At 38.9% G+C, this 19,618-nt stretch overlaps 1 protein-coding gene across 3 annotated transcripts in view; it reads right to left on the bottom strand.

The window, feature by feature from the left end:
* Window positions 1-9,470, bottom strand: part of ndrg4 (NDRG family member 4) — an 87,482-nt gene extending 78,012 nt beyond the window's left edge. Inside the window, exon 1 of one of the 3 annotated variants that reach the window (XM_036124946.1) lies at window positions 9,337-9,470. The gene's annotated coding sequence lies outside the window, so the exon portion shown is untranslated. The remainder of the gene's footprint in view (window positions 1-9,336) is intronic. The other 2 variants (XM_036124963.1, XM_036124956.1) reach the window with 2 other exon arrangements.
* Between the last annotated feature and the right edge of the window lie 10,148 nt (window positions 9,471-19,618).

The raw sequence follows: 19,618 nt of genomic DNA, 5'->3' as shown, positions 1-19,618 counted from the left end.
ATATTCAGGAGTTGACGGCCTTACGTCTGAATTCCTCATTGCCTTGTCAGAACAGCTGGCACCCCCCTCCACCATTGTGTTTTTGTAGAAAGCATTTATAATTAAACTCCTCCTCCCACTCTGTGTCAAGGCCTTTTAACTTTACTTCAAAAACCTAGAAAAACCTTCATTTATAATTGGTGAACAATGTGCCTTCCTAACAAAGACTATAAAATCTTAGCGTGAATTTTTGCAATGAGAATGAAAAGTGTTCTTGACCTCATAACAGTGCAGTGAGGAATGTTCTGATCGTTATATTGGAGAAACCAAACAACCTCTCCACAGACGCATGGCTCAACACAGGAGAGCTACCTCCTCGGGACAAGACTCTTAAGGACACTTACACCTTAAGGACAAAGGACACTCTTTTGAGGACCAAAATGTTCACATTTTGGACAAAGAAGACAGATGGTTTGAAAGAGGTGTGAAGGAAGCCATCTACGTTAAGAGTGAAAAAACAACTTTGAACAGAGGAGGGGGGCTTAGGTTTCAACTCTCAAAAACTTACAACACAGCTATAGGATTAATTCCAGCCAACCATCACCTTAACTCTCACCCTCATTCGGGTGATCAAAACATTGTTCCTTTAAGCCAAGCCAATAACGACCCTGACGACTCCTCGTTACAGAGGAGTGGACCAGTTTTGGTCCAATCTGCTGGCTTAATGGCTTTAACGACCACCCATTACTAAGGGGTGGTCCTGTTTCGGTTGAATTTGCATGTTATCTAAGCCATGGGTCTTCAACGTTTTCCAGGCCAAGGACCCCCAAACTGATGGCGAGATGGAGCGGGTACCCCCTAATTATATATATTGTATAAAATTGTGTTATATCAAACTGGTCCTATAGTGCCATGTGTAAATGTACCTTGTTATTGTGCATTCAATACTAAGATACTCAAATAAAACACAGGTTCATATATTCATGTTTTTATTTTAAACATGTGCGAGGCACAGTGAGTAGGGTGGCCATGCCACTTCCATTTATAAACATAACATAACACAATAAACTGATACCTGCCAAGATCAACAATGTCTGTCAATTACATGTAATCATGCATAAAAGCTATTTAAATGGACATTTTTAAAACATAAATGTGAAAAGGAAAATAAGTGATGCTTGTTAGTGCCACTGGCATGCATAAACATACCTGTTATAAACTTAACTTAAACTTTCGCGACCCCGATGCAGTACCTCCGCGGACCCCCTATGGGTCGCGGACCCCCTGTTGAAGACCCCTGATCTAAGCCATTACAAGGCCTTTGTTTGCCAATTGTATAAAGCTTGGTACTGCACATTACTCCAGCCTTTTTGAATTGAGAAAGCTTCCTGGAGAGGAAGCGAAACGTCTTCAACTACGGAAAACAAGTCCAGTTGCTTTGTTTTTTTACCTTTTTTGGAATAAGAGTAAAAAAGTATTCAGTAAAAAGGCTACTCAAGTACTGAGTTACTAATCATAAGTTAAGTAGAGAATGATTGTTTGAATTCTCTACTTATCAAACTAACAAAATAGATCATATAATTTTTTTAATGAAGCAAATGAAACCCTTAAAATGTTGATAAAGTTCAGGTTTAGTTAATGTTAAGTCAGGTAAGGTGTTGTAAAAAAGCTGACACTTTGAAAGAATGTTAGCTCATTATGACAGCTTGTCAAATTCCTAACATTTTTGATAAAATGTTGAATATTAATTCAATCTGAAAAACTCACACAGAAAGAAGAGACAATTAGAAGAATTTATTGATACAATATTTTAAGACTTTGGCGCTCAGACCTCGGCAGGAAACATTCACGCTGAATTATACTTCAATATGCATAAGCAGGTGTATGAGAATAGGAATGATCCCCCAGGCCTGAAACTGGTGGTGGAGTGGAGATAGAAGAAGTTTGTTTAGTCCATATGATGATCTGCTTGAGCTAGATGTCCAATTTGATAAACACAGGTTTGCATGATTGTCCATGATGAGCAAGCTTGAAGCGACTGTGGAGAGGAAAAACTCCCCTTTGGGAAGAAACCTCTGGCAGAACCAGGCTCAACATGGCGGTCTTCTGCCGGACCGATTGAGATATGACAGTGAATTCTGTAGAGTCCAGGAGGAATTACACTCTAATAGGAACAAGGTTGTAGGAGCACATAGGAAAGCCAGATGGAGCTGCTATGATGGTGGAGAAGGGGATGGAGGTGGGTTGAAACCGGTCATGGGTTGAGTCCAGATCAGACATCGCACAGCGACTGCTTGCTTGCTGGGTAGAAGTTGAGCTGGATTTAAAGTTCTTTTAAGACGGATCCAGGACACTGATTGGCTTTGAGGAGGAGCAGTTCAAAGCTGATTGGCTTGCGTCGGAGGCGAATGAGTCCCTGATTGATGGAGGTAAGCAATGAGTTTCTTCAGACTGAATTTCCGCATTTAGCTCCATTTAGCAGGTTGTTTTAGTGTGTTAGACTTCTCTTTGTAAACTTTCCTTACAAAGCTTCACTTATTTGTGGTGTGTTTGACACATCAAGGACCACATTATGACTGGCTCATATTAACTCAATACTTGCTGCACAACCAGGAATAAAAACAGTACCCACATATATTTATACTATCCTGAACCCCTCTTGACCAGAGAAAGACGCATATGGATGAACTGTTGACCCCGCCAGCCTACATTATAAAACAAGGCCTCCATTAGTGACCACAGAGTGTCAAAGCACATGAATCTAATTACCAATAGGTCGGTGCATAATTCACTTGATCAATCTCCATTTGCAAAGTACTTTCTAAACATTCAGCATTTTACTGTAGCGATCGCGAAAACACAAGTTGACAATAACTGGTTGTATTTTGCAAATGCCGTGGAGATATTAATGAAAAGTTCCCTGCAGACTGACCGAGACGGTAGCCATGGTAAGCCAAGCACACAGGCTGGTATTTCAACAGTAACTGCTAAAACACATTCACCGCGGGGTAAGAAAACAATATTTGTAAAAAATGTGTAACAGCAGAGCTTGCTGATACGCTCCATTTCATGTCTGGGTAAAACATTAACAGGAAATGAGAATTTGATTCCTTTGAAAGTCTTTTTCCCTGCTGAGTTGCATACTCTTTAACTGAACAGAAAAACTGCTCTGTCATAACTGCAAAAGCAGTTTGACTGCTGTGCATTGGACTGAAAATACATAATAAGGACAATATTAGTAGGGCAATGTTGCTGTTGGTAAGCCTTATTAGTGAGTATTATTTAGGTGCTATGAAGTCATGTTTTAATCCAATACAGGCCGTACAAGTTGCTAAAAAATACAAATAAATATCTAATCCTTTGTGAAATAGATGTCTTCTGTAAAAATGTAATCTAGCAATGTGTTCTAATTGCGTTTAGTGCACTACTCTGTACTCTGTAGAACTGGTCAAGCCAGTAGTACACGTATTGTCAGCACAAAACCACGAGATTGTGGTTTTTTTCCCTAGATTTATTTTATTTTTATCATAAAAACTTCTGTATTAAACTAAAATGTATTTTAATGAAAGCACAAGGCAAATAATTGAACCCTAGCCTTTAGGATCCCTTCAGCTTGAGTTTCTGCTGTGTCCCTTAGACTATATATATATATATATATATATATATATATATATATATATATATATAGATATTATTTACCCATTTAACTTAACATACCTACATACAATTCCTTATTTAATAGATTACCATTCAAATGATCAATAGAACCCAAAATGTTTAATTCTAGTTGTAGTAATTGCTTTTTTTTTTTTACACATTTTTTATATATGACAGACAATGATTGAATATAAAATACAATTTTCACATCTTGATTTAAGTTATAGTGGGGAAAAATATAAATCTGACCCTGTTTACAAAAGTATGTGCCCCCTAAATCTGATTCCTGGTTGTGTCATCCTTTTTGGCAACATCAATTGGTTATTTGGTATTTTCCATCAATGTGGAGAACATTTGTCTAATTCTTCTTTGCAAAATTGTTTTAATTTAGCCACACTGTATATTTTTAAAACATGATTGCCCCGTGTAAGGTCATGCCATAGCACTTTAATCAGATATACTGTATATGCAGACCTTGATAAGGCTATTCCAAAACCTATATGTGTTTTATTCAGACATTTAGAAGTGGCCTTCCTGATGTTCCTGAGATATTTGTCTTGCTGCTTAGAGTCACAGAGAGCGTAGGGTGCAGAGATTTCCCTGCAGGATTTTTGGCTTAAGAAACAAATCCACGGCCCTTTCAAAACATCCAGATTGTGAATCAGCAAAGCAGTCCAAGATTATTACAATACCACGACCACATCTGATTATTCGTAAGATGCTCTTTTTCTGGAAGTCATACTACACAAAATGTAATCCTTGTGTCACTTTTGAAGTTATGACTCATCAAGGTGTTTTTGAAAAACGTCAAATGGCCTTTGTGTTCTTATTGGTCTGTACATGGAAACTGTTTTATGTACACTACCTGAAAAATGTCTTCAACTGGTGGAATAAAACTAATTCTGTAGCTCCACTAAAAATGTATTTTGACTATAAATCAGTGGTAAAAAAAAATAGCAGAAAGAAACACAGATTGCTGTAATTAAACAAATGTATATGAAAGATTTCAAAAAGAAAAAAAAGCATTACAATTTCAGAATTACCACAAAATGCACAACCTGGCCAAACGCTATGCCGTTTGCACCAACACAGGCAAAGTTAAGCAAATATGAATGTCAGAAAATATCCAGGGGCCCAGGAGGGATAGACATTTGGCAGCAGTATTGAAATGGACACAGCATAATCATTCAATGAATAAACAATCTGGGGAATGAATAAACTTTGTGAGGCTAAAATAGAGCCAGAAAACTGTGAATTTCAACCTGAAGCCACACGATGTGCATAAAATCTTCAGATTGAACATTAGCTTTCCTCTGAGCATAATTCTAATGCCTGGTGTGACTATAAAATTATCTCTAAACGGATAACAATGACATGAAAAATGAACTACTTATGTACTAAGCATGTTTGTTTAATTACTAGATAATGATTCTCTAATGGCTGACTGCTGCATAATGAATATGCACAACATCGGACTGCTTGACAGAATGAAACAGATGAACGGAAAATGCTGTAAACAATTTCAGGCAAGCTGGATAAGGGAGGGGACAGTGAAGCACGGTATGGCACATTATGTTGCTACAGTGGCTTTACAGTCCTACGTACATGGTCTGCAGGAGGCTCAATAGGCAGACAGCCTTGGAAGGGAAGTTCCAAAGCAATCCTCGCGCCATCTATCAGCCGGTATAAAGATACAACAGACAAGCTCTATAGTAATGCTGGTGGCTGCATTCAAGGGGCTATGGTTGTAATAATTTTCACATAATTCTATGAGAAGACTTCTTGCAATTCAGCTCCTCACACTAAATAAAAGGAAAACCGAACAGACTTAGAAGGATCCTTTAAGTATTTCTATCGATGTGAACATGAAAAATTGTGGAATATGATATTTGGCACTGAAATATTGATGCTTCTGAACTGATGGGATTGCGACTATCACAAATTCATTGAAACGGCAGCTAAACCCCCCCCCCCCCCCATCTTAAACCGACGTTTATCAACAAAAATGGCTTTGACAATCTTTGACAGTTGTAAAACGAATGCGGTTGTCCGGTTTTCACACAGACATGAGGAGGGCAGCGAAATGAGAGAAGCAATCCGGGCGAAACATCTTGCGAAAAGGGAAATGCATTAGCATGCAGAACGCACTAATAACAGGGCTGCTCTTCCAGTGGCTCACTCACAGTGCCAACCTCATTGTTTGGCTGTTGAGAGTGCCACAGGGTGGGAGGGAGATGGATGTTTAGAGAGAGGTTTGGAGACTCCAGGGAGAGAGATTTGTTTTAACAAAAAGAAGCAGGAAAAACAGCAAGACTCACAAACAAGTAAAACCTGCGATGGGAGTCACAGTATTTACAGTTGTGTTTATATATTTCCTGTCAGGTAGATGTTAGCTTAGGTACTGATTGTTTGTTTTAATATTGCATGTACCATGGCAATGTATTTATAAATATAGCATGTAAATTTGCTAAATTATGCATATATGGTAATTAGTCCAACCACTAGAGGGCGGCAAAGTGCTCACAATACAATCTGTGGTATTTGTGGAATATGCAACAGCTGACATTAGTAGGATACAAATAATAATAATAATAATAATAATAATAATAATAATAATAATGATTTATTATTATTATTATTATTATTATTATTATTATTATTATTATTATTATAAAAATAATAATAATAATCGTTATTGTTGTTGCAACATACATTCACAACCACAATGCTCTAACCTCTAGGCCACCACTGCCACCTTAAATGCATTGAGGCCGCAGTTTTATAGAAAATGTCTTTACAGTCTTGTCTAAACAGCCTTTAGAAGTTTGCTTCTCCTGAAGCATGTTATAATCTACACTACAGATTCTGGAATGAATATTTATCTAAAAAAAATACAGTTACAAAATTAAAGAACCCTGGGAAAATGTATACAATTCTGTTACCCAAGACACATTTCAAAGTTTTCTTTCTTTTATTCTTTTGGCTTTGCTCACTTTATGTAGCCTTTCATTAAAATGCTGTATTTGCTGGTTCCATTAAATAGATTGGTGTGTTTACCTTATATTACCTTAATATTACAAATTTTTCTGACTTACAGTAGCAATGATTAGCACAGCTCTTTCAGAACCAGATTTATTCACCAAGTTTGGGCACACAAACAAGGAATTTGACTTTGATTCAACTTTTACAATTAAGACATTAAAAAAAAAATAAAAAAAAAATATATATATATATATATATATATATATATATATATATATATATATATATATATATATATATATATATATATATATATATATATATATATATATATATATATATATATATACATTCAACAGGGAAATAACACGAAATGTTTTATGTGTATGGTATGGTATGTATGTATAGTATATTTTTTATGCATGGTATGGATCTGGGTACTGTTCATCAGACTGACAGGCTGGTGTAAGAAATTGGCTGTAAAGCACTGACCTGAAAGTAAGCAGTCTGTGTGCAGGATCTGTGGGGTCTGCAGAGATGTTAGCTGCCCTTTTCTTGACCCTACACCTATCCAAGTCGTGGATTGACAGAAGTTCAACCACAAAATTGTTGTAGTTTGGAGTGGTCGTGTTTTGTAGATGAGTCAAGCCATGCAGTGATGGACGAACACAGGACAAACTGAATTATGGTTGTATAGAGGATGACCAGCAGCTCCTGTGGAAGGTTCTACTTCTTGAAGCATTCTTTCAAACACTTTTTACGCATGATGAGTTGGACCATCTTAGGGCTCGAGAAAGAGTGGTTCCCAGTAACCAGAAGTGATCCACAGTTACCTTGCCATGCCTTTAAATGTTGCTTTTTGCTATTCTGTTAATGAAATTGTGGTATTTTTTTTACTCTGAGCTTGAGGAAGTATAGCGTTCTCTTCGATAGAATGTGATAAAATTAAAATTGCTTGCTAATGTGACAGCATCGCTAACTTGGCTCTGCTTATTAAGCATGACTTTTCAAAACAAAAATTAGCTTTTTGGTATTCTGACAAACAAATTTCAATGTTTACCTTAAACTTTATATACAAAATAGTTCTGCAAAACCTGCCATAAACAACTTTGCTTACAAAACACACTAACTGAGTTGGCCTGCTTACTGAGGATATGGCTTTCCTCAATTTGTTGGTTTTGGTTATTCTGTTAAGAAAACATATGTTTAATGTAGATTTGAGGGTGAAAATAGTTACCTTCAGCCCTTGAAACATTTTAACATTATTATGTGATTATAATGTGAAAATAAGGCTAAACCTTTAGCATATACATAGTGATTAGCACATGAGACTCCATTGATTAAGAAAAAAAATGAAGGAAGCTATTAAGACATCCAAATGAAAACAGTTGAAAAATGTAATTTACAAAACAACATGGAAACAAATAGATTACAGAGGGTTAGCTTTTTATCTGGCTTAATTCATATTATTGGATTGTGTTGCAGAATAAGCCTAAGTAATTGTGTGGACCAATTCTAACGCACACCATAATAAATAGAGGGCGCGAGTAGGTCGCTTATTACTGTGCAGCCAAAGAAACATTCAACAGATACATCCAGAATGAATATTTCAGCAAGCGCTCAATTCTACACATTAGTATTCACACAGGGTTCCGGGTTGATCTGGTTCTTTTCCTAACCACCGTCAAAAATCTCAATATTCAGATGTCAAATATGAGCCTAACAGAACAGAGATACAGCCTAAATTAAAGCTGATGTGTGGCTGGTAAAAGAACAAAAAGCAGGAGTCTATTATGTCTTTGTAGGTCTATTAATAAATTCAGAGCAAGGAAACAGACCACTCCCAAAGGGAAGACTGACTCGACTTCAATGGGAATGGGGGGAAAAGGGTGGAAAAACCAAACACACACTGGATGTAGAAGAAGGCAATTCTGGCAGGAAGATTTCATTTTAATAATGCAATTTTTTGTTATTTGGTGACACAAAGGACTAATCTCAATGTAATCTCCTCAATGGTTACCGCTGACAAAATCAGAACTGGCAGATCAAAAACCAGATGCATATTTTCACTTCTCAACAGAACAGCCGATTTGCAGTTTCAGAGTCTGTTAGGTGTTGCCAGGAGCATTCAGAAAATGCATTCAGATATGAGGCGCCGCTAACGCAAGCCTGCACCAAATTCAATCAAGTTTTATGACTTCCACCTACTGTAGAGCCATCATTCAGCCGCCTCAGCCTGTGACAGCCAGACATTATTCTCTGCCACCGCCTCGGTGACGAAAGCCCCTTAAGAGTCCAATATTTAGACATGCATTTGCAGTCTTTCAGTAAATGGTGCCCTTTTGTTCCCCGCAGGGTCAACAAATTCAACCTGTCGACATTCCGTTCACGCAAATGCAGAAGCCTCCAGCGCGGGTGTGTAAACAAGTACAAAGCCTCAGCATCAGTATTCACAGATTCTCTGCCAAGAAAAAAAAAAAAAAGAATGTTGTCCTCATTTTGACATCCTCCACCTCCTCCTCTTCCTTCTGCTGTTGTTACCCTCTACAAAACAGCCACCTCTCAAGGGAGGCGTCAAGTCTTACTATCGTGGACAATGCGAAGGATGTATGCAAAATATAAGCCTGTTGAAGCACTACGAAGAGATTCAGCCTTTCTATTGTCCATTTAAAATGGTTGGATTAATAAAAAGCTGCAGATAGATCAAAATTACTGTACCTGTGGTGTGGCTCTCAGTGATCGTGGTTGGGTTTTTGTCCTTGCCTCTCCGTCTGCCACAATCTGGATGAAAGAGAGAGGGAGAGAGGGAAGGAGAGGGAAGGAGAGGGAGTGTGTGCCTGTGGTTTCAGTGGACAAAAAAAAAAGAGAAAATGATCTCGCCGTCACTCTGCCTCCCACCCCTTCCTCATGATAAACACAGAGCACGTGGCTTCACCGACGATGCAGCACGTAGAAAAATCACAGCGCCGAGAAATGAGGAGAGAAACAAAGGACAGAAAGGGATGGACAAGATGAAAATAGAGGATCACAAAAAAAAGAGGAAATTGCATGGATGTCCATTTAACGGGCGTGGTCCGCCACTCTGAATTGGCAATGACTGGGATCAAAGAATGTGCTGGAAAACTGGAAAATATTCAAACTGATCTGAAAAAGGGAGGGGGGAAAAAATCCTTCTGTGAACAAGCAATCGTGACACAAAATGACTCCATATCAGCTCAACTCATCCTAACACCCACACACGCAGATAAACACACACTCAACACAAGCAGACCAGCTCAACAGCCTGTAGGCAAACAGGGGAACATTTTGTCTGGTTGGAGCTGCCGTCAAAGGATCTGACCATGTTTGGGCAAGTGGGCCATGAAGTGACAGAAACACTGATAGCAACATTTACATGTCTCTGCTAGATTGATTTCTTCAGCACAGCGCCGGTTTATAGGAAGATATATCCATCCTAATCATGTCTGGGTAATTCTTTTTCTTTTTTTTTTAATGCAATTTTCCAGAGATGAATGTGCAAATGTTGATGCGAGCATTAGGGATGCATAGGAGATGTAGAGCAGCAGTTCGTCCAGACGTTTAATCATCGCTCGTCTGACTTTTCCAGACTGCTGTGCCCTGTATGAATCCAGAGGACATCCTGGGGGGAGACAATCCGCTATCGTAAAACATGTTTGATTCCCAGCTCATATCTAAGGATCATGACTGATACCACCAAACATAAAAGGGAGACGGGGCAGGGGCCCTACCACTGCAGCTATCATGGTTTTTAGGGCAGGGGGAGGGGGCAGCTATACATTTTCCTTCAGCAGCAGTGAATGGTTTGCGCTTATTGTGCTTTCAAAAGTGCCATGTATTATTCAGTGTCAGACAAACTGGAACCTCATAAATAATGAACTAAGGAGTCTTTACCTTGCCGGATTGTCCCAAGTGCCATACAAGGTGTTCCAAAAGTATTCATACCACTTGATACCCCAGGTACTGCACGGTTGCAGCTCACTGCTCCCTAAGGGATGGGTTACATGTTGCAATGACAATAAAGTTTATTATTTTTATTGCAAGGAATAGGACACAAGGATACAAGTGTGGTGTGCAGTTGTTTTCACTGTACCGTTAACGCTGATACACCCCAATGAAATCCCGTAGAAGCATTTACCTTCAGAAGTCACAATGAGGAGCGTCAACATGTGTGTACTGCAGTCCCAGCATAAATAAAGAACATTAGCAAACAGTGTTATTGAACAAAAAGGGTCATGGAGACCAAGGCACGCAGTAGACAGGTCAGAGCTAAAGGTTTGGAGAGATTTGAAACAATAAAGAGGAAAATACGCATACACTGACATGAGCCTGTTCCACAGAGTGGCTGGAATCAGCCTTAGAGATAGGGTGAGGAGATCTCATGTCTGGGGGTGGGGGAGGGGTGACACTCAAAGCAGAGCTAATGATCCTCTTCATCAAAAGGAGTCGAAATGGTTCAGACGTCTGATCAAGATGCATCCTGGGTACCTCCCTTTAGAGGTTTCCTAGCTCCATCTGGTTAGGAGGAGACCCAAGGGAACGTCCAGAACCTGCTTGAGAGGGTATATATCTCTTCTAGCATAGGAATGCCTTGGGATCCCCAGAATGAACAGGATACTGTCGCTAGGCAGAAGGATGTCTTGGTTTCCTGGTTGGCCCCGTTACCCCCATCTCTGGTGAGCAGGGAACATTGGATGGATAAATGAATGAGTGGCAAGAGGCAAGCCATCGTTGAATGAAACCCCCAAGAAGCCCAATTAACAGTTTCCAACTAGTCATGTACAAGATACAGGGAACCTGTACAAGGTGTTCTGGATAGATGAGACCAAAACATTTTTTTTTGTGTCACATACAAAAGTTCATGTGCTAGGAAGCTTGCACTGCACATCGCACTCAACACACCATTTTCACAATGGAACACGGTGGTTGCCTCAATCTGTGGGGATGATTTTTTTTTTTTTTAAGCTGATTGGAGTTGAGAGAAATACGGATGGAGCTAGGTACTTGGGAAATGTTGGGGGAAAAAAACCTGTTTAAGGCTTTGAAACACTAAAGCCCTAAACATAATATAGAGGTTTAGATCAAATCCTATCCATGTGTTTGAATGGCTTAGTCAAAGTCTCGACCTAAAGCAAATCAGTGGCAAAACTTGAAAATTCAGATTCACAGACATTCTCTATCCAACTTGAAATAGCTTGAGCTAGCAAAAAGAATGGGGGAAAAAAACAGTCTCCAGAAATCTTATGGCTACATTTCTGTTATGAGTGTGAGCATGTTTTGGGTGTTGGTCTGAGTTGCGGGTCTTCCACCTGGGGGTGGATTGTTGCACAGTCACACCTAGATACCATTATCTGACCTACCTCTGATTTTATAAGGAACACAATGTCAAATCATTTGAGGGCTGTAAATATTTTAGCAAGACACTATAAGTATTTATGGACTTGGATCAAAAATATTTTTGCAACCAAGTCACCAAGACAGCTTATGTTATTTAAAACATATTCTTGGAGAAAAACAGTAAAATTACATTGTTACTCTGCTCAGATTGAAGCATGTGTAATTCATTCACGGACTGATTAGCATCCTACTTGCTTTTATTCCTATATTTTAATCATGTAAAGCACTTTGCATTGTCTCTCTACTGAATTGTGCTATATAAATAAATTTGCCTTGCCTTGCCTTGCCTTGCCTTGATTTGATTTATGTGTGATTTCATGATGCAAACACAACCAAAATAACCTGCCATAGCTCTCAGCTGTGTGAAACATTACATAACCCTTCAGTGTATGACCACTGTGTTACTGAAGCATGGTTGAAAAATTACAGAGCAGGCATTCTAATTGGACATCAAACACGAAACAACAATAAAACGAAATAAAGTTTAGATGACTTTGGAAGTATTCTGGTAAGCTGATTTACATTTAATGTACACTGATGTGACAAACTTTTAACCTGTCGTATGAGTTGGTGGACTAATCGATTCATAATTAATGTAAGAAAGGAATTATGAATAATCAGTACCCACCGTTTTTTCATGCAATTTTCATGCATTTTCTTAAATTAAAGCCCAATCAAAGTCATTGAATGGTGTAAAACGCATACAAGAAAACGGATAAAAGCATTAAATATGCAAATGTATATTTATTGTTCTGTCAGATGGAAGCAACACATGGTTATGATAAGTCTAATGAAATATTAAGTTGTACAGGCGGTGCAACTAGATGCCGCTGAATATCATGAAGATCCGGGTGGAATTAATTTAAAAGGAAAAATGGCCACTCTTTAACATCAAAATGCTCAAGAACGTAGTGTGTTGCTTTTCTTGGGAAGTAAGTATCTGAATTTCAGAGCCGGTAAGAAGACTACATACACAGATATTCAGAATGAATGTCCGTTTAATTTTGAGCTTTTTAAAACACAGTTGAACCTTTTTTTTTTGAAGGTGTTGTAATAACACAACAAATAACCTCAAATGATGAAATAATAACTGAAATAGGTGCAAAATTTTTATTTAAACGTACCTTTTTCTCTAATTCACACAGAGTCAAAATGATGTACACATGTTTTATATGTACACCTTGTTGTGCTAGTACACACTGTTTAAGTTATTTAATGTTTAATAAATAACTCTGTCTGTTAGGTATTTTCTGGTGAATATCAGCCCAAACAGCTGATATTAGGACAATAGTTTGAAAGGAATGATTCAAGCACTGGCGTTCTTTTAACAGAAAACTCTGCACACATATAGAATAAAGGAGTGAGTTTATTAACAGAAATAAAAATTTACATCCCAAGAACATCACTATAGAATGCTGTTTATCTGAATTAACACTATATTTGAATTAACAAATCCTCTCTATTAGGCTACTGAAATTTAACTAAAACTACTAAGCAAAATGAAGATAAAAAGAAGCTAAGGAACTACACACAACAAAAATATAAATGCAACACTTTTGATTTTGCTCCCATTTTTTATGAGATGAATTCAAAGATCTAAAACTTTTTCCACATACACAATATCACCATTTCCCTCAAATATTATTCACAAACCAGTCTAAATCTGTGATAGTTCCTGTGTTCGAGCTTCAGGTTCGGCAGAGGCCTTTCTGTGTGGAGTTTCATCCGTTTTCCTCTGGGCCCTCTAGTTTCCCCTACCACCAAAGACATAATGGTCAGGTCAGCCATTCGTAGCCGCACGCTCAGTTGCTGCGGCTCAGGCTAACCCTCCATCTGATCTACGAAGGTTTATTGTATGTATAATGACAAAGCACCTTATCCTTGTCCTATGGCCTCTACCACCAGTGTTCGGACCCGGAGGGGGAAGACTTCACTAATCCTAATACTAATCCTAAAATGAACATCCAAGCTCACAGACATTTGCAGTTTATAAGTCGTCTGCCAGGGTCCGAGTGCCAAAGAACTTTTCTATTTATGTCAATAAATATCTCTAATTGGCTCATTTTGTCTGTGTGAGTCTCTCCAGGTTGAACTTTCCTTATCAGAATTAGCAGAGCTCATTTTAAATCAGTTGGTTTCCTAATTCAGATTCAGGTTTCAAGCACTGTCAACTCATTTCTAATAGAGTTGGTGTCTGAGTCTATTCAGGCACTTAATGGTAGCGTGCTTTATCCATAACAAAATCCTTATAGATATGTGTTCGGGATCTGTCTTGCTGGAAGACCCACGTGTGTCCAAGTATTTAAGCAAGAGTCAGCGATTTTTCCTGAAGTTTCCCCAAGTCCCTTTTTGAATAACTGTGCATGCTCAAGACCGCCTTACCAGCTCTTCCACTCCACAGGGGGATCGCATGAAAAAAAATCTCCCAAATCCACTTTGATCTTTTTTCTTTTTACTGAGGCCTTCCTCTTGTTCTCGTAAACTTGTACGTGGTTTGCTTCTTATGACTCTCAGCCATGTTCAGAGTATACAATGAGTTCATCGCAGCGGAGCTACAATAAACGGCTAACATCGCAGCTAATCGCTAAGCTAACCAGATGCATAAACACTAGAAGTGCGCATTTGCAGCCAGCAATCGGAAACTAACAAGGAACGAACACGCACAGTGGCGTTATGTGAACGCGTCAGAATGATTGGCATGTGGGACAACCAATAGATAAGGTGATAACCCCAGAACTTGAGGGACAGAGAGGGGTGAGTATGTAATGTCTATGGGTGAGAGCGGGAACAAAACTCCGATAAAGCCATGCCCTTAGGTGCGAAAGGCTGATTGGACAGGCCTGCTGCTCCCACAGACAGTGTTGTAGTACTCGAGTCCGAGACTCGAACTCGAGTCCGAGTCATTAGCTAAATTTAGAGACTCGAGACTTGACTTGGACTTGAGCACTGATGACTCGAACTTGGACTCGGACTCCTACATTCAGATCATTCTGACTCGGAAATTGAGAAAAAGACTCAACTTTTTTTGTATCATTAGGCTATAATTTTAATATGTAATTAGAATATTATTTGGTGTATGATTTTAATATCTAAATGTCGTACCGCGCACGTGACGTCACCATCTCATGAGCAACGCCCCTTGCCGCTAAAGTTGGGCAAACAGTGTGAGAGCGCACGTAGCAACCAGCCATTACACATGCAACAGACACAACTATATGACCGACTTTTCAGCTGTTAAACTTTCACAAGAGGATGTCCAGGCACCCATTTTACTGGTAGAACTGTGGAACAACATACCAACGTTCAGCTCAAACGATGGCTTGAGTGTCGAGGGCTCGGAAAGACTGGAAAACGGGCCGAGTTGATAGGAAGGTAAGTCGTTGTTTTTCTCCTGCTCGTCGTTCATGGCGTCATCGGCCGTTTTTTTTTTTCTGTTTGTAGTCACCGTCCAAGAATCGGTATAAATTTTCCGGCCCGCCGAACAATTTAGTCCGGTCCGGTGGCCAAATGCATTATCATTATCCAACGGCTGTATCTCCTCGCTGTATCGACCGATCTGCACCAGATATGTTGTGAGTCATGGGGGAACGCTGCCGAACGCGTTTGTGGGAATTGCCCGGTGGACGGGCGAGGAAAATGCGTAACAGCATCTGCGGTGGCGGGCGGCCGGCGGTGCACGAACACCGCCCGCCGTCCGGCACCGCGGCGGTGAGCGAACCCCGCCCGCCGGCCAGAGCCACGGCGGTGGCCAATAGGCCGGAGCGCGCTTGGCTGCGAGGGCCGATCGACGCCGCTTGCGGCTTTAACATCCTTCATATGCGGCCTATCAGCGTACCTCGAGTCGCTGTTGCGCGTTCCATAACAACAATGTTTAAAAACCATGGTTAGGAGACGTCTTAGACTTGGAAAAAGCGGTAGTTTTACCGAGTAAAACCAAGGGTAACTACAGCGAAAGAGTTATTAGTGCAATGGAATGTTACTGCTTCATGTCATACATCACATGTCAATAGTGACTCGACTCGGACTTGACTCGGATGAGTAGTGGACTCGACTCGGACTCGACTCAGATTTTTTTTAATGACTTGGACTTGACTCGGACTTGAACACTGGTGACTCGAACCTGGACTCGGACTCGAGGCATAGAGACTTGACTACAACACTGCCCACAGAAATGGATTATTTTAACCTCCTTTTTCTGAATACATAATGTATTGACCACTTTCAGGATGGAAGGACGATTTTACCAAATATAACAAAAAGTGTTTCTGAACGGGATTACCAACTATAGAATTAACCATCTACTACAAACTGTTCTTCTCAGATAAAAGGTAACCAGTTGGGACATTCAGAAACATTCCTCCAAAATGATGAACAGCTGAGAGAAAATGCCCCTGCTCCAAAATCTATACATATAATGGAATAATGAACATGATGACTACCCCCAAATTTAGCAAATCCTCAACTCAACAACAGCTTGATGACTGAAGCTTGTACGCAGCTGGATGTTTCAACAGAATATTATTCCTAAACTCACATGGATAAATAGAATGGATAAAAACAGACTATCACGGGGCTTCTGAGTTGTTTCTGGCCTGAATCCTGTTGCAAATTTATGAACTATGCTTTGAAGCGTGGCCCGTGCCAGGAAAGCAATCAATTTAAATAAGCTCCACTAATTCTGATGAGAAGAGTGGTCTAATATCTAGACAGAATGATGCTAGAAGCTTGCTGATGGGCACAAAAAGCATGTTGTTTCTCTCTAGCTTGTGGGTGTATATGTTTTAGCTGCTACATATTATTTTACAAGAGAAAAATACCAGTAGATTTTAACCTGTGAAACAAATTCTAGAGTTTTTTTGTCACATGATGGTTCAACTGCATGGTTGTGCATTGTACCGATTTACAACAAACATCATCTGACATCCCTTTACAAAACTAACAAATACAAAAACACTTAACCTTATCCCTTTCCTGTATGTGTTGTTAGACACCAGGACTCTGGTAGTGAAGGACACAGGATCTGTTTTAAACATTGCAGCAATTTTGTCACAAGCCCTGAAGTGTCACCTTTATGCATGAATGCACAAATCCTCTGCCGACATGTCTGACGCCCCGGTTCCTGTAGCACTCACCAGCATTATTTAATACCCAGGATGGAGTTTACCAATGGTTGACACCAGTGTTGTTTTAAATATAACAGACAAATTAGAAATGGACAAATGGTACATTTAAAGTCATGGCACTTTGTTCCTCACAATCTGTCAGAAATAGAAGTATTTTTATTTTGCTCAATGTGTGAAAAATACCAAAAGCAATTCAGCTTGAAACACAGAAAATAATATTTTACAACCAAAGTGATTAATATGGGAAGTACGTTAAAGATAAATTGAAACCTTTGTCTTTGATCAACTAAAAAATTATGCAACCCTGAGGTCTTGCATCAGGTGAATGCTGGACCCCCCTCCCCCTAAATTTCTCAAAAACATGACCTTCAGATACTGGTGCTTACTGTCCACAAAATTAACAATTTGCTGTCAAGGTCAGTTATGAGAACTGCACTGAAGGTAAGTGAAAAATCAACTGAAATGCACTTGAAAAGACTTTCAGAAAGGATCTCAGCCAATCTATGGCTGCCTGGAAATAAAGTAGAAAGACATTATAGTTGGTATGAAAGTTTCCTTTAAGGAAAATAAAGTCCTATCACCATTAGAGTTATACCAGAACCCTTTATATCAAGTTTTGAGACACATCACGGCGCTGAAACTGTTCTGCCTAAAGTGGTAAATGGTCTGGTGTTCACTTGAGACTCTGGTGGGAAGGCAGCAGTGATTTTATTAGACCTGAGTGCTACCTCTGACAAAACAGATAATAACATTAACCCAGTCAACCTTGAACAGAGGGCCAGCATTACTGGCTCAGCTCTGCAGGGGGTTCCCTCATATCTCTTATTAAGCATTCTTCTAGTCCTCTGCCTACCACACCCTCTCCCCATTTATTTATTGCATACATCTTTCCTTAGGTATTAAACCTTTTAACCATTTTGAATGATAAAATGACTGTGCTGAATGATAACTTGATTTAAAATGCAGTCTTGGAATCTGTATAATTGGGCCCTTTTTATGAATGCCTTGAGACGGCATTTATTGTAAACTGGCGCTATATAAATAAAGTGAATAAAACAAATTTCATCTCAAGGCACAAGCTCAAATAATAACATCTGAAGAGAATTAATTTAAATGAATGTGTCCCAATCATAAAGTCCTATTCAGATTCAATAGTGCTGTGAAAATTGTTTTACTCCCTTACAGATTTGTTACGCTTACATAATTCAGATCATACAATGAATTGTATTAACAGACAAATATAACCAGAGTGAATACAAATAGATTTATTAAGGGGGGAAAGCTGCCAACATCAATCTAATCCTGTGTGAAAAAGTAATTCCCCCCACCCCTTGTTAAATCATGAGTTAAGTGTGATTAACTGCGTTTTCAACAGCCCAAAATATTATCTAAAGCACTGCAGGCCTTACCTGCTCCAGTTAGGGGCAGTGGTCATGATTCAATAATAAGAAAGAGACCAGGCATAAATGTTAACCTTGGGAGAACTCCAAAACCAATGCTGACCCAAAACAAAAAACCCAGAAAGGCCTTTCACAAATTTCACTTTAAACACTCTCATAATCCCCAAGACCCTTGTAAAAAAAAAAGTAAGGTAGGGATTAAGAAAAAGGGTGAACTTTTTGGAAGAGGAGCATACAGATACATCTGTGTAGCAAAAAAAAGCAAATACAAAAAAATCTGTTAAGGAATAATATATTTCCCTACCTTGCACGTATAATCCAATCCAGTCCTAACAATAAAAGAGTACAGTCAAAGTCAGTTGATAATTCAATGTCCAGTGGTAGAAGATTGTTTAAACAGGTCCAGCTGATTGCAGCAATCATTGCCTTTTTCAGCGATCTCTCTTGTTATATGCTGGTGCTTCCTGACAGAAAAACAAATACCACATAATCTGACCTTTTAACATCAAGACAATTCCAAATTAATTTCAGATTCAGAACCCTATTTATACAGTAAGAGCAGTTGATAAAAAAAGCTATCAATAAATTAGTGTTGCAATACTTACTTTGTTTTGCATCAGGACCTAGAAATAGTCATTAATGCCTTCATTACATAAGTCTTTAAACAAATGCCCCCCTCAGTCTCAATTACTGACTGACCCTAAGACATGTTAGCACATAACTCCAGTCTTGGGCTCCCAGTCTATATCAAAAGTCAAGTTCTCATATATTGTATTTACGGTTCAAAATGTACAGGGCCCTTTATACATTTGTGATCTCATTTACTTACTTACGTTCACCTAACAGGTCTCATCTAGAAAGATGTTCCACTTGTACCAATTTCAACTCTGTTTAAATGAGTTTATTTTTATGATGCCAATTCCTGATGAAATACACCTTAAGAAATTAGCCAATTTCCTATCCACTTATTTATTTATATTTGATGTAATGGTAAATGTAATACACAAGGATTATTTGTAATTGTTTCTCTAACAAAGGGTTGAAGGAGATGACGTAATTATG

Source organism: Fundulus heteroclitus, chromosome 2, assembly GCF_011125445.2.
Source record: "Fundulus heteroclitus isolate FHET01 chromosome 2, MU-UCD_Fhet_4.1, whole genome shotgun sequence".
Classification (NCBI taxonomy): Eukaryota; Metazoa; Chordata; class Actinopteri; order Cyprinodontiformes; family Fundulidae; genus Fundulus; species Fundulus heteroclitus.
The sequence above is the reverse complement of the archived record's forward strand: the minus strand, read 5'-3'. Positions and strand labels throughout refer to the sequence as shown.